Below are 16,177 nucleotides of genomic sequence, written 5' to 3'. Positions count from 1 at the left end.
TAAGTTAGCGCGATCATGTGTCACTCCTCCTCCCAATCTGACAACATGCTAGCTTTAGAGGTTGCACTAAGCTAAGTTAGCGCGATCATGTGTCACTCCTCCTCCCAATCTGACAATGAACATGCTAGCTGTAGAGGCTGCACTGAGCTAAGTTAGCGCGATTATGTGTCACTCCTCCTCCCAATCTGACAACATGCTAGCTTTAGAGGTTGCCCTGAGCTAAGTTAGCGCGATCATGTGTCACTCCTCCTCCCAATCTGACAATGAACATGCTAGCTGTAGAGGCTGCACTGAGCTAAGTTAGCGCGATCATGTGTCACTCCTCCTCCCAAACTGACAATGAACATGCTAGCTGTAGAGGCTGCACTGAGCTAAGTTAGCGCGATTATGTGTCACTCCTCCTCCCAATCTGACAACATGCTAGCTGTAGAGGCTGCACTGAGCTAAGTTAGCGCGATTATGTGTCACTCCTCCTCCCAATCTGACAACATGCTAGCTTTAGAGGTTGCACTGAGCTAAGTTAGCGCAATCATGTGTCACTCCTCCTCCCAATCTGACAACATGCTAGCTGTAGAGGCTGCACTGAGCTAAGTTAGCGCGATTATGTGTCACTCCTCCTCCCAATCTGACAACATGCTAGCTTTAGAGGCTGCACTGAGCTAAATTAGCGCGATTATGTGTCACTCCTCCTCCCAATCTGACAACATGCTAGCTGTAGAGGCTGCACTGAGCTAAATTAGCGCGATCATGTGTCACTCCTCCTCCCAATCTGACAATGAACATGCTAGCTTTAGAGGTTGCACTGAGCTAAGTTAGCGCGATTATGTGTCACTCCTCCTCCCAATCTGACAACATGCTAGCTGTAGAGGTTGCACTGAGCTAAGTTAGCGCGATCATGTGTCACTCCTCCTCCCAATCTGACAATGAACATGCTAGCTGTAGAGGCTGCACTGAGCTAAGTTAGCGCGATCATGTGTCACTCCTCCCAATCTGACAATGAACATGCTAGCTTTAGAGGCTGCACTGAGCTAAGTTAGCGCGATCATGTGTCACTCCTCCTCCCAATCTGACAATGAACATGCTAGCTGTAGAGGCTGCACTGAGCTAAGTTAGCACGATCATGTGTCACTCCTCCTCCCAATCTGACAACATGCTAGCTTTAGAGGTTACACTGAGCTAAGTTAGCGCGATCATGTGTCACTCCTCCTCCCAATCTGACAACATGCTAGCTTTAGAGGCTGCACTGAGCTAAGTTAGCGCGATCATGTGTCACTCCTCCTCCCAATCTGACAACATGCTAGCTGTAGAGGTTGCACTGAGCTAAGTTAGCGCGATCATGTGTCACTCCTCCTCCCAATCTGACAACCTGCTAGCTGTAGAGGCTGCACTGAGCTAAGTTAACGAAATCATGTGTCACTCCTCCTCACAATCTGACAACATGCTAGCTTTAGAGGTTGCACTGAGCTAAGTTAGCGCGATCATGTGTCACTCCTCCTCCCAATCTGACAACATGCTAGCTGTAGAGGCTGCACTGAGCTAAATTAACGCGATTATGTGTCACTCCTCCTCCCAATCTGACAATGAACATGCTAGCTGTAGAGGTTGCACTGAGCTAAGTTAGCGCGATCATGTGTCACTCCTCCTCCCAATCTGACAATGAACATGCTAGCTGTAGAGGTTGCACTGAGCTAAGTTAGCGCGATCATGTATCACTCCTCCTCCCAATCTGACAACATGCTAGCTGTAGAGGTTGCACTGAGCTAAGTTAACGCGATTATGTGTCACTCCTCCTCCCAATCTGACAATGAACATGCTAGCTTTAGAGGCTGCACTGAGCTAAGTTAGCGCGATCACGTGTCACTCCTCCTCCCAATCTGACAACATGCTAGCTGTAGAGGTTGCACTGAGCTAAGTTAGCGCGATCATGTGTCACTCCTCCTCCCAATCTGACAACATGCTAGCTGTAGAGGTTGCACTGAGCTAAGTTAGCGCGATCATGTGTCACTCCTCCTCCCAATCTGACAACATGCTAGCTGTAGAGGTTGCACTGAGCTAAGTTAGCGCGATCATGTGTCACTCCTCCTCCCAATCTGACAATGAACATGCTAGCTTTAGAGGTTGCACTGAGCTAAGTTAGCGCGATCATGTGTCACTCCTCCTCCCAATCTGACAACATGCTAGCTTTAGAGGTTGCACTGAGCTAAGTTAGCGCGATCATGTGTCACTCCTCCTCCCAATCTGACAATGAACATGCTAGCTGTAGAGGTTGCACTGAGCTAAGTTAGCGTGATCATGTGTCACTCCTCCTCCCAATCTGACAACCTGCTAGCTTTAGAGGCTGCACTGAGCTAAGTTAGCGCGATCATGTGTCACTCCTCCTCCCAATCTGACAACATGCTAGCTGTAGAGGCTGCACTGAGCTAAGTTAGCGTGATCATGTGTCACTCCTCCTCCCAATCTGACAACATGCTAGCTGTAGAGGATGCACTGAGTTAAGCTAGCTGCGCTAGCGCGATCATGTGTCACTCCTCCTCCCAATCTGACAATGAACATGCTAGCTGTAGAGGCTGCACTGAGTTAAGCTAGCTGCGCTAGCGCGATCATATGTCACTCCTCCTCCCAATCTGACAATGAACATGCTAGCTGTAGAGGCTGCACTGAGCTAAGTTAGCGCGATCATGTGTCACTCCTCCTCCCAATCTGACAATGAACATGCTAGCTGTAGAGGTTGCACTGAGCTAAGTTAGCGCGATCATGTGTCACTCCTCCTCCCAATCTGACAATGAACATGCTAGCTGTAGAGGTTGCACTGAGCTAAGTTAGCGCGATCATGTGTCACTCCTCCTCCCAATCTGACAACATGCTAGCTGTAGAGGCTGCACTGAGCTAAATTAACGCGATCATGTGTCACTCCTCCTCCCAATCTGACAACCTGCTAGCTGTAGAGGTTGCACTGAGCTAAGTTAGCGCGATTATGTGTCACTCCTCCTCCCAATCTGACAACATGTTAGCTGTAGAGGCTGCACTGAGCTAAGTTAGCGCGATCTTGTGTCACTCCTCCTCCCAATCTGACAACATGCTAGCTGTAGAGGTTGCACTGAGCTAAATTAGCGCGATCATGTGTCACTCCTCCTCCCAATCTGACAACATGCTAGCTGTAGAGGTTGCACTGAGCTAAATTAGCGCGATCATGTGTCACTCCTCCTCCCAATCTGACAACATGCTAGCTTTAGAGGTTGCACTGAGCTAAGTTAGCGCGATCATGTGTCACTCCTCCTCCCAATCTGACAACATGCTAGCTTTAGAGGCTGCACTGAGCTAAATTAGCGCGATTATGTGTCACTCCTCCTCCCAATCTGACAACATGCTAGCTTTAGAGGTTGCACTGAGCTAAGTTAGCGCGATTATGTGTCACTCCTCCTCCCAATCTGACAACATGCTAGCTTTAGAGGTTGCACTAAGCTAAGTTAGCGCGATCATGTGTCACTCCTCCTCCCTATCTGACAACATGCTAGCTTTAGAGGTTGCACTAAGCTAAGTTAGCGCGATTATGTGTCACTCCTCCTCCCAATCTGACAACCTGCTTGCTGTAGAGGCTGCACTGAGCTAAGTTAGCGCGATCATGTGTCACTCCTCCTCCCAATCTGACAACATGCTAGCTTTAGAGGCTGCACTGAGCTAAGTTAGCGCGATCATGTGTCACTCCTCCTCCCAATCTGACAACATGCTAGCTTTAGAGGTTGCACTAAGCTAAGTTAGCGCGATCATGTGTCACTCCTCCTCCCAATCTGACAACATGCTAGCTTTAGAGGCTGCACTGAGCTAAGTTAGCGCGATCATGTGTCACTCCTCCTCCCAATCTGACAACATGCTAGCTGTAGAGGTTGCACTGAGCTAAGTTAGCGCGATCATGTGTCACTCCTCCTCCCAATCTGACAACATGCTAGCTGTAGAGGTTGCACTGAGCTAAGTTAGCGCGATCATGTGTCACTCCTCCTCCCAATCTGACAACATGCTAGCTGTAGAGGCTGCACTGAGCTAAGTTAGCGCGATCATGTGTCACTCCTCCTCCCAATCTGACAACATGCTAGCTGTAGAGGTTGCACTGAGCTAAGTTAGCGCGATCATGTGTCACTCCTCCTCCCAATCTGACAACATGCTAGCTGTAGAGGTTGCACTGAGCTAAGTTAGCGCGATCATGTGTCACTCCTCCTCCCAATCTGACAACATGCTAGCTGTAGAGGTTGCACTGAGCTAAGTTAGCGCGATCATGTGTCACTCCTCCTCCCAATCTGACAACATGCTAGCTGTAGAGGTTGCACTGAGCTAAGTTAGCGCGATCATGTGTCACTCCTCCTCCCAATCTGACAACATGCTAGCTGTAGAGGTTGCACTGAGCTAAGTTAGCGCGATCATGTGTCACTCCTCCTCCCTATCTAACAACCTCTATCTTGCGATCCGGTCGCACGGTCAGGCTGTGACGACAGCACGGACATCACCATCACGTGACCCTGCGTTGCCGCTCAGGCCCTTCTCACACGCTGCAAGTGCGACAGCAGGACACACACCCTAAACTAACTCTGCAGAGCCGATCAGTGGACGAGCCAGAGGTGAGAGTCAGAAGCGGTGTTTCCAGCCAGGAGGCAAGGTGGGACAATCATTGGTTGTTCTAATCTTTCAATATTACTGAACCGGCTCTGCTGCAAAATATGTGCTGCTCAGGTGACCGTGAAGGAATGAATCGCATCATTTTTTATTTTTTTTTAAAGAGAAAAAAAACTGTGACTTTCTTGACGTTTTTGCTGCTAGTGTGAGAAGCATTTCTAATTAACAAAATACTTATTGCTTCTATCCCATAAACCATAAACTATAGATGCATGTGACTTCCAGTTCCAAATAGCTTCAAAATAAATAGCTTTACCTTTAAAGGGACAGTAAAGCATGTGAGCCTTATCACATCATTTATGCTTCAAGCATTAAACACCATTTACTAAATTGTAATAATGTATTCACACTAAAGAAAAGCCTGAGGATAATGGGCTCACATGTTTGTTTGTTTTTTTAATTATTTGCACTTTAACTGAAGATATAGGTGTAAAGTTTTAGTTTAATGGGCACTGCCATGACTGTTGTAACCTAGGTTTAAATGCTTGTTCTCCAGTTAGAGACACTCATGATGTGATAAGCCTCACATGCTTTACTGCCCCTTTAAAGGTAAAGCTATTTATTTTGAAGCTATTTGGAAGTCACATGCACCTATAGTTTATGGGATAGAAGCAAGAAGTATTTTGTTAATTAGAATAGAAATAATATTAACTATCAAAAGTCTTGCTTGACAACTGCTAGTAACATTCTTAGAGATTTGTTACTTCCAGTTTTACAGCTAGAATGTTATCTAGTGATATATAGTGTAGAGTAGTATTCAAATTAAATATAATAATCGTGTGCCATGTTTGCACTACTTGCTGTAGGACTCTGTTTAATGGCCACAGTGGGTTAAACACATAGGTAAAATTACAATGGGCAGAGCAAATAGGCGGAGCTACATTATGCTAATTATGTGGGTTTGGCAAAGTGGGCGGGGCTTTAGGACAGGGAGTTTGGTAAAAATTTTCATACAGGTAATTGATAGCTGCAAAGTGTCTCTGGAAAAAAAAATTCAAATGTTGGCAACTATGTTAACCCTTCACTAGCACAAAGAGCAGCACAGTGTGTAAAAAATCATAAGACGAAGGTAATATAAATAAAATTCTAAATAAAGTCATATATTTTAATACACAGGCAGCAAATCAAACACAAGCTCAAACCACTGGTATGGCTATGTGAGCTATGTATTTAATTAGCCTTTGCAAAGACATTGCTAAATATTTTTATCTTAATTGGACATTTAATAATAAATTCTTAAAAACTGCTCTCTGCATTCCCCATTAATATTCTAGATTCTGGCCTTTAAAGTCAGCAAAAATGCACAGTAGCACACTACATAGCATACACTTACACATGCAGATACACGCACACTACATAGCATACACTTATACATGCAGATACACACACACTACATAGCATACACTTACACATGCAGATACACACACACTACATAGCATACACTTATACATGCAGATACACACACACACTACATAGCATACACTTACACATACAGATACATGCACACTACATAGCATACATTTATACATGCAGATACACACACACTACATAGCATACAGTTACACAAAAAGATACACACACACTACATAGCATACACTAATACAGGAAGATACACACACACACACACACACAGATTACATAGCATACACTTATACATGCAGCATACACTTATAATTGCAGATACACAGACACTACATAGTATACACTTATACATGCAGACACACACTACATACCATACACTTATGCCGATACACACTTATACATACAGATACACATACACACACTACATAGCTTACATTTATACATACAGATACACACACACAGTTATGGATACAGATACACACAGATTACATAGCATACACTTATACATGCAGCATACACTTATAATTGCAGATACACAGACACTACATAGTATACACTTATACATGCAGACACACACTACATAGCATACACTTATACATGCAGATACACACTTATACATACAGATACACATACACACACTACATAGCATACACTTATACATGCAGCATACACTTATAATTGCAGATACACAGACACTACATAGTATACACTTATACATGCAGACACACACTACATAGCATACACTTATACATGCAGATACACACTTATACATACAGATACACATACACACACTACATAGCTTACATTTATACATGCAGACACACACACACACACTACATAGCATAAACTTATACATACAGATGCACACACACAGTTATGGATACAGATAGACACAAACACTACATCATATATGGGTATCTGTAATTCATTGTATGGGGTCCTGGGGTTGGCAAGCACATTAGCTGGCAGTCTGCGGCTGCCACTGTTCGTTACCCTGGTGTTAGCACTGCTCATTGTATAAAACTGAAGGCATGCTAGTATTATCACCAGGGGTTACACATTATCACTACCAGAGGTAGGTTAGAGAGGTCACCATTACCCGTGGTCAGAGTGTATACAGCCTTCTTACCCCTGCTTAACCCACACACCATTCCTTTTCCACAGGGAATGTAACAGGTATCTAACCCTGTGAAAGCAAAGCCAGCTGCTTCTGAGTATGGGCCCAATAGAATTTAAAAATTTTTTTTTATTTTTTTTAAATGCCTGGGGCAAATCGGGACAGATGGCTAGCAACCCGGGACAGGGGGACAGACCTCTAAAATCGGGACTGTCCCGCGAAAATCGGGACAGTTGGGGGGTATGCATTCACTAGCACAGAGAGCTGCACAGTGTGTATTAACCCTTCACTAGCACAAAGAGTAGCACAGTATGTATTAACCCTTCACTAGCACAAATAGTAACACAGTGAGTATTAACCCTTTACTAGCACAGAGAGTAGCACAGTGTGTATTAACCCTTCACTAGCATGGAGAGTAGCACAGTATGTATTAACCCTTCACTAGCACAGAGAGCAGCAGTGTGTATTGACCCTTCACTAGCACAGAGAGCAGCACAGTATGTATTAACCCTTCACTAGCACAAATAGTAACACAGTGAGTATTAACCCTTTACTAGCACAGAGAGTAGCACAGTGTGTATTAACCCTTCACTAGCATGGAGAGTAGCACAGTATGTATTAACCCTTCACTAGCACAGAGAGTAGCACACTATGTATTAACCCTTCACTAGCATGGAGAGTAGCACAGTATGTATTAACCCTTCACTAGCACAGAGAGCAGCACAGTGAGTATTAACCCTTTACTAGCACAGAGAGTAGCACAGTGTGTATTAACCCTTCACTAGCATGGAGAGTAGCACAGTATGTATTAACCCTTCACTAGCACAGAGAGCAGCAGTGTGTATTAACCCTTCACTAGCACAGAGATCAGCACAGTGTGTATTAACCCTTCACTAGCACAGATAGCAGCACAGTGTGTATTAAACCTTAACTAGCCCAAAGAGCAGCACAGTGTGTATTAACCCTTCACTAGCACAGAGAGCAGCCATTTTGTATTAACCCTTCACTAGCACAGAGATCAGCACAGTGTGTATAACCCTTCACTAGCACAGAGAGCAGCACAGTTTTTATTAACCCTTCACTAGCACAGAAAGCTGCAAAGTGTGTAATAACCCTTCACTAGCACAGAGAGTAGCACAGTGTGTACTAACACTTCACTAGCACAGAGATCTACACTGTGTATTAACCCCTTCACTAAGACAAAGAGCTGCACAGAGAGCAGCACACTGTGTAATAATCCTTCACTAACACCAATAGAAGAATAGCACTTCGTATCCCATTGCCTGGCACAGGTAGATGAGTAACATGCATTAAAAAAACACCATTTATAACAATGACTAGTCCTAAAGCCCGTGCACACAGGCCATTTTTTGTAGTACAGCGGCCCCACCCCTTGCTCTCTCTCTTCCCCCTCTCTTTAGTGCTCTCTCCCCCCTCTCTTATGTGCTCTCTTTACCCCTCTCTTTTGCGCACTCTCTCTCTCCCCTCTCTTTTGAGCTTTCTCTCCCCCCTCTCTTTTGCTTTCTTTCTCTCTCCCACTCTCTCTTAAGGAATTTAAACTTTATTAACTGTATATAAATGGATTTCATTAGCTATCACCTTCTGCTTCCAAATCCTGATGCCATTAAAACTTCTTAGGAAATGGGGGGGCGGAGCTATCTAGCAGAGAGAGCAGACGTGTTTGTCTGTAGCTCTGCTATCAATGCAAAAGATTCAAAATTTATAGCAATACCACAAAAAAAATTAACAAGCCCTATCTGCCTTTCTACGAGGTATACCCTTAAATAGTGGGACATTTCTTATTTTTTTTTGCCCCTTCAAATCGGACCTTACTTAGGAGCCTGCTGATTTCCCTGGAGGACTCCCCCGAACATCCTGCCACTGAAGCTTCGGGATCAGTGAGCAATTTCACTTTGCAGGGAGCTCGGAGCCCTCTCAGCAGCGTTGTGCAACAGGGGACCTGGTGGAGATCGACAGTCTGCTGCATCCGCTGGCAGGTCTTGCTTAGAACACCAGAGCCTAGAGAACTTGAAGGTACTTATCCCAACAAACAGCCAGGGTGCTACTTTGGACGTGGCTGCAGTCCATCTCAACTCTACTCACCTTAGATCATCACTCTCCAACTTTCCAGCTAGCAGGGGGACCTCTCAGCTGCATCTAGTCCCTTGGAGAGAGCTCCGGTCACCCTCGGTGTCTACGGGAGAGGCCTGTTCTTTTGGCGTGGGCCGCCATCTTGCCTAACTTAGTAAGTGCGCAATTCCTCCAGCCCACACCTGCACAAGGCCTTCACTAATTTACACTTACCTGGGCCTCTGGGTCTACATTAAATCAGTTGGGTGCGGGAGTGGAACAACTGTATGGGAATTAAAGGAGGCTTCACATATCTAAAATTAATAGAAATGTAAATTACTAGCCCTGCCTTCACTTCAGAGGCCTACAATCATTTCTACAACTATAGTTCTGAAGTATACGTCCTTTGACTGTCACTTGTTGTTAACAGATTAAGAGACACAGGGAGCTTGCGGTAAATCTACTTCTTTACTAAACTCCTCCTGCCAGTGGACAAAAAGTTCTCTTCCCTACATTTATACTGCAGCAGATGCAGGCCTATTAGTATCCGTACTATATCCTTGGCTTATGGTACCTTCTGACTGACTCTTCTCCTCCCTTTTCCACTGGCACTCTTGCCTGTGGGTCATATCCACACCCCTTCACCCACATTGCTCTGAGGGAGCATCTCCCCAGGAGAAGAGGTCTAAACATCTTTGTCACCAGGCTGCTCCCCCCTATCATTACATCCCTTGTTTATCTGTCTCACAGTGGACATTTAATTATGCTGGAGTAGACCACATAAATACGGGGTACCGGGTACACTCTCCCCCTTCAACCTAGTCTGCTATTTCATGGAATTAGCAACCAGCAGTTCCCATATTCAACTTACTGTTATAACTATCCACATTTCCAAATGGTGCATTCTCAAAAGAAAAAAACAGAAACAGACAGACAAACCTTAGAGGACCCTAGCGGATCATTTCAACAGTAAAATCCTGCCAGATCAAGAGGGATCAGATGAGGATTCCAGGTAATCAACATTCTCACTTAAGGGTACCCATAAAACGGATTATCACTCTATGGACAGATCTATATCCTCACACTCTTCCATTATGGAGTCTATTAAGGCCTTATTGGATAAAATGGACACACATTAAACATCCTTAAAGCAGGATCTTAAGGCTTCTGTTAGAGCTTAAAAGGGACATTTCTTCCTTGGGTGTCATGCATATACCTTTAAGGAGATTTATCACCTGCTTGCATCCTCCCTATAAAGCCTTACCTTTCCCATAATTCATTGCTTGGTAATTTGAATCCTTGCTAGATTCACTAGCTGCTCTTTTGCCCAGCCGTTTCCTGAATTGAGGATTATCCTTTTGTATCTTTATCTCCCATTCGGATACAACATATCATTTCTTGCTAATACTGTGAGTATTTTGGGACTTCCACTCAGAAAGACTTTTACTCTAACTGCATAATTCTACAAATATGTGTAACTACGAACTAAAGGAATCATTCTAAACTTGTTGCAAATGTTACCTATCTTCATCAGCTAACCCCCTGGTTCAACTTCACAGCTTCAGTTGCAATTACCATTGTTTTTCAGTCTCACTATTTCCTTCCACTGTAGTGCCGGATCTACTTTTCTGTGTTGCAGTCACACAGCGTGCTCTCTCCACTCTGTCTCAGAGCAGCACCGGAGCATAACGTTCCTCTCACTCTCTCTCAATCTGTTCAAGTCTCCAAGTTATAAATTAACAAAAGTAAGTACCGGACTTACAGTTATTCTTATCACTCTGTCATATATGCAGACTTAAGTTATGTGTACACATTGGTTAACCATTTCAGAAATGTTCACTCTTAATTACCTTTACAATGTAACTTACCTTGTAACAATTGTTGCTGTTAAATAGTGTGCTGCCAGAAGTGATTTACCAGTAGTTCTTATAAACACTTCTAAAACACTACTTATATAGTAATTGCTTGCTTCACAAATTCTGTCATATTTCAGATCTGAATCAAGCTACAAAAAACATAATTTGAAAGCATAAATATATTATGTTAACCAAGTTCTTTGTATCTCTCATCTGCAAAAATAGATCCAACACTGCTGCTTAGCATTACATATTGCCAAGCCTAAAAAATGGATCCTGCAGATATCACTACACACATGCAAAACCTTTCACAGAGAGTTGACCAATTAGGACAAGGTTTAAGGGAATTGCAGATACAAAATGAAACATTGAGAACAGTAATTAAAGATACTGTAACTACAAAATCTGCTACTACAGATTCACATCCTGAACCCATTGTAAGCCCCCCAGACAAGTTTTATGGGGATAGATCTCAATTTCGTAGTTTTACAAATGCATGTTATTTGTTATTTGATTTAAAACCCAGATCTTACTATAATGACAGACAAAAGGTTCTCACAGTTATTTCTTTTTTACGTGCTGAACCAAGAGCATGGGCAAATACATTCTATGAGACGAATGACCCTATTCTAAATTCATTAGACTCCTTTTTTGCAGCCATGTCAAATCTGTATGATGATCCACAAAAACAATTAACCGCTGAAAATAATTTGCGATCATTAAAACAACTAAAAAGGCCAGTAGAGGAGTATATTTCAGATTTCAAAAGATGGGCTATGGATAGTGAATGGAACAATATAAGTTTAAAAAACCAATTTCGGTTAGGCTTGTCTGAAGCTTTAAAAGACGAGTTAGCTAGAACAGAGCTCCCTGAAACTTAAAAAAACCTTATGACACTATCGATATCAATTGATAGGAGATTGAGAGAGCGGAAAAAAGAGAGGGGGATAGTAGACATACCCAAACATAAACAGTATATACCCACACAAAAATCCTCAGAAGAACCAATGGATATTGGCGTGGTTAGAGGACCACTTACACCAGAAGAAAAGGCCAGAAGGAAGCTGAACAATCTATGTCTGTATTGTGGATCAAAAGCACATGGATTGAAAGACTGTCCTAATCTCTTAAAGAATAAAAGAGGTAAAATACACCAGAATTATTCAATGTTCAATTCTCATATTGCTACTTCCCATTACTGTTCTCTTTCTGTTATTTTACAGTGGGACCATCATCAGATTAAGGTTCAAGCCATCATTGATTCTGGCGCATCTGGTGCTTTCATTGATTGTTCTGTTGTTAACATTAATAAAATACCCACTATAAAAAAATCTTCTCCGGTTGTTTTGCGGGTTTTTGATGGCACTTCCTCCTCATACGGACCTTTCACTACACATACCATACCACTTCTTGTTTCAACTCATGAAGGGCATAGTGAGTATTTATCCTTTGATGTTACTACCTCACCTCTATTCCCTATAGTACTAGGGTTGAATTGGTTGCGTACACATCAACCCCATATACAATGGTCTGACCTATCACTCACATTTCCTTCACAATATTGCAAAAAGCATTGTTATTCTCACTGTAATTTATCGGTAACTAATATTGAGACCATTCCTAAAGTATACCATAACTATCTAGATGTGTTTGATAAAAAGGAGGAGACACTTCCTCCGCATAGGAGTTATGACTGTCCAATTGAACTCCTACCTGGTTCCCCAATTCCGGTTGGACGTATTTACCCTCTCTTACAGCCTGAGTTAAAAGATTTAAAGCAATATCTTGATGAAAACCTCAAAAAAGGGTTTATCACACCCTCAACCTCTCCAGCAGGGGCTGGGATGTTCTTTGTTTGGAACAAAGATGATACACTAAGACCTATTATAGATTACAGGGCTCTGAATAAAGTTACTAGGAAAAACAGGTACCCCCTCCCACTCATCCCTGAATTACTGGAAAGACTATCCTCTGCTAAAATATACACCAAATTAGATCTCAGAGGTGCCTATAATTTGGTTAGGATACGTAGTGGGGATGAATGGTTAACAGCGTTCCGTACCAGGTATGGCCTATTTGAGTACAGGGTCATGCCATTCGGGCTTTGTAATGCCCCTGCGACTTTTCAGTTTTTTGTTAATTATATTTTTCATGACCTTCTAGATGTATATATGATCATCTACCTAGATGATATCTTGATCTATTCACAAACTTTAGATCAACATATTCAACATGTCAGGACTGTATTGGAGAGGTTAAGAAGGCATCAATTATTCACAAAGCCCGAGAAGTGTTTATTTCATGTCACAGAATTGTCCTTTCTTGGTTATCGGATTAGTCCACAGGGTATTAAAATGCAAGATGACAAGGTGTCCACCATCACCAATTGGCCAACACCCACATCTAAAAAACATGTCCAAAAATTTCTTGGATTTTCTAATTTTTATAGGAAATTCATCGGTGGATTTTCCTCCATTGTGAAACCACTCACTAGATTAACAGGAAAAAATACAAAATTCATTTGGACCACTGAAGCTGAAGACGCCTTTCAGTTACTAAAAAACAAATTCACTACTGCACCTATATTGCACTTCCCGGATAATACTTTGCAATATGTTCTCGAAGTTGATGCAAGTGACTACGCAGTCGGTGCTATCTTATCACAGAGACAGTCTATAGAGTCACCTCTACATCCAATAGCCTTTTATTCCAGAGCTATGACAACTTCTGAATTAAATTACCCCATAGGGGAAAAAGAGCTCCTTGCCATAAAAACCTTCTAGAAGGCACAGAGAAACCGATAGTAATCTATACTGATCACAAGAACATCGAGTATCTACAAACAAATAGAACTCTCTCCGCGAGACAAGTTCGTTGGAGTCTATACTTCGCTAGATTCCATTATATCATCGTTCACCGTCCAGGTTCTCGTAATGGAAAGGCTGACGCTCTGTCTCGACTGCCTGTCTCTCTAGCATCACTTTCTAAACCCTCAACTGTAATACCGACAGAACAAATCATTGCCTTAAATAGCACCATTCAGGACCAAATACGTACTGCCCAAGAAAATGATACCGACCTTCCTCGTTTGTCCCTGAGAAAGGATACTGATAATCTGCATTATTATGATAATCTCTTATATATTCCTCCATCTGAACAAGACAAGGTAATCCATCTAGTACATGATACACTACTTGCTGGACATCCTGGCATTAAGAAAACAGCGGAACTTCTACAACGCTCTTTTTGGTGGCCTAGGATGATTGACAAGATTTCTGCTTACATTAGATCATGTCCTACCTGTGTTCAAACTAAACCTCAGAAACATAAACCATATGGGCTGCTTCTATCTTTACCCATACCCTCTTCACCATGGTCTGAAGTAGCTATGGACTTTATCATCGAATTGCCTAAATCCTCTAATCACACCACAATCCTCGTTGTCGTAGACCATTTCACTAAAATGGCACATTTTATTCCTACGTCTAAATTACCTTCAGCTTCTTTAACTGCTCAATTGTTCCTCACCAACATTGTAAAACTGCATGGACTTCCTAAATCAATTACTACAGACTAATAAGGTATACCAAAGCGCCAACTATACGAAGGCTGGGTCTGGACCTAATGCAATATTGTCAAACGATTACAATAAACAATTTATTGAGTACACAAATAAGTTAAAAACATGGATCCATGTATAAACAATCAAATTTATACAACAATAATAGCTAAATGAATAGTTAAAACAAATAGTTATGTAACGGATATAGCATTTAAAATTGTGCAAACATTGCTCTTAAAAATATTCATAAAAAATTCCAAATTTAGTATAAGGCTCACAACAGAAATTCAACTTTGTGTTTACCATATACACATACACAAATTTGTACAGCAATAATAGCTAAATGAATAGTTAAAACAAATAGTTAAATAGCAGATATGGCATTTAAAATTGTGCAAACAATGCTCTTAAAAAATATTCCTAAAAAATTCCAAATTAAGTATAAGGCTCACAACAAAAATTCAACTTTGTGTTTACCACATACACATAATAGGTGAAATATATTAATCAGTTATATAATATTATCTAACCAATAATGTTCTCGATTCTATGCAATACTAAATATTGCCAATAGTGACTAATGTGTAAGGCTCTGAGTAAAACCTTTAACTGTGTGTTTACCACATACGCATTGTCAAGTAAAAAATATTGTGACAGCAATAAGTCAATGTAAAGAATGTGTATCAAAAAAGTTGTGTGCAAAAATTAGTCTACAAAAGATATTAATGGTCAAAAAATAGGTTGATCTTCAAAAACCGTGAATTAAGAACAAAGATTGTGGAAAATGAAAAACCAAAAATTTACAAAAACATTGTGGTTCCAATAGTAACTTATATACATGTAAATAATAGTCCAAAAAATAGTCCAACAGTGAAAACTTAATAGAAAAAATAATCCAACAATAAATTATAATAAGTAGTGTGTCTCTTTAAGAAAAAACAATAATCCTTAAAGTGTTGTGAATCCTAACAGCAATAGTAATGGTGATTTTCCAAGTGTTTTATACTGAATAGCAGTGTCAGTATTTGCTAGCCGTTTTCCAACCCAAAATTCTATCTTCTTGGCAAATATTTTGTTATAATCCCTGGATGATCCTTCTGTAAAAGAAAGATATGATGGTGTAGATTGTTTTTAGATCAATAGAAAATGAAATTGTGCTTACCAGTCGACGCGTTTCGGTCACAAAGAGACCTTTATCAAGACTCTATGTCCTAATTAATCTATTAACATCTAGTAGTGTTGAGAACAAATTAAAGTCTGCTGTGGGGACAAAATTCAAACCTTTGTTCAAAACCTTTATTTCAACCTCTGTTAATATATGTTTAGATAAATTGATAACATTTTCACCTGCTTTTATTGATATTTTGTGTGATACCCTCTTTTCTACTACTAGATGTTAATAGATTAATTAGGACATTAACACTAAAAAAACACTTTAAACAAGACACACAGGATTCAACAGATGAAAATGTTAATCCACCAATTGAATCTGATCTCACTTTCAGTGAAGATTGTGACGTAGTAGCTCTTGATGAACTATATGCA

The sequence above is a fragment of the Bombina bombina genome, chromosome 5 (assembly GCF_027579735.1).
Source record: "Bombina bombina isolate aBomBom1 chromosome 5, aBomBom1.pri, whole genome shotgun sequence".
NCBI lineage: Eukaryota > Metazoa > Chordata > Amphibia > Anura > Bombinatoridae > Bombina > Bombina bombina.
The sequence above is the reverse complement of the archived record's forward strand: the minus strand, read 5'-3'. Positions refer to the sequence as shown.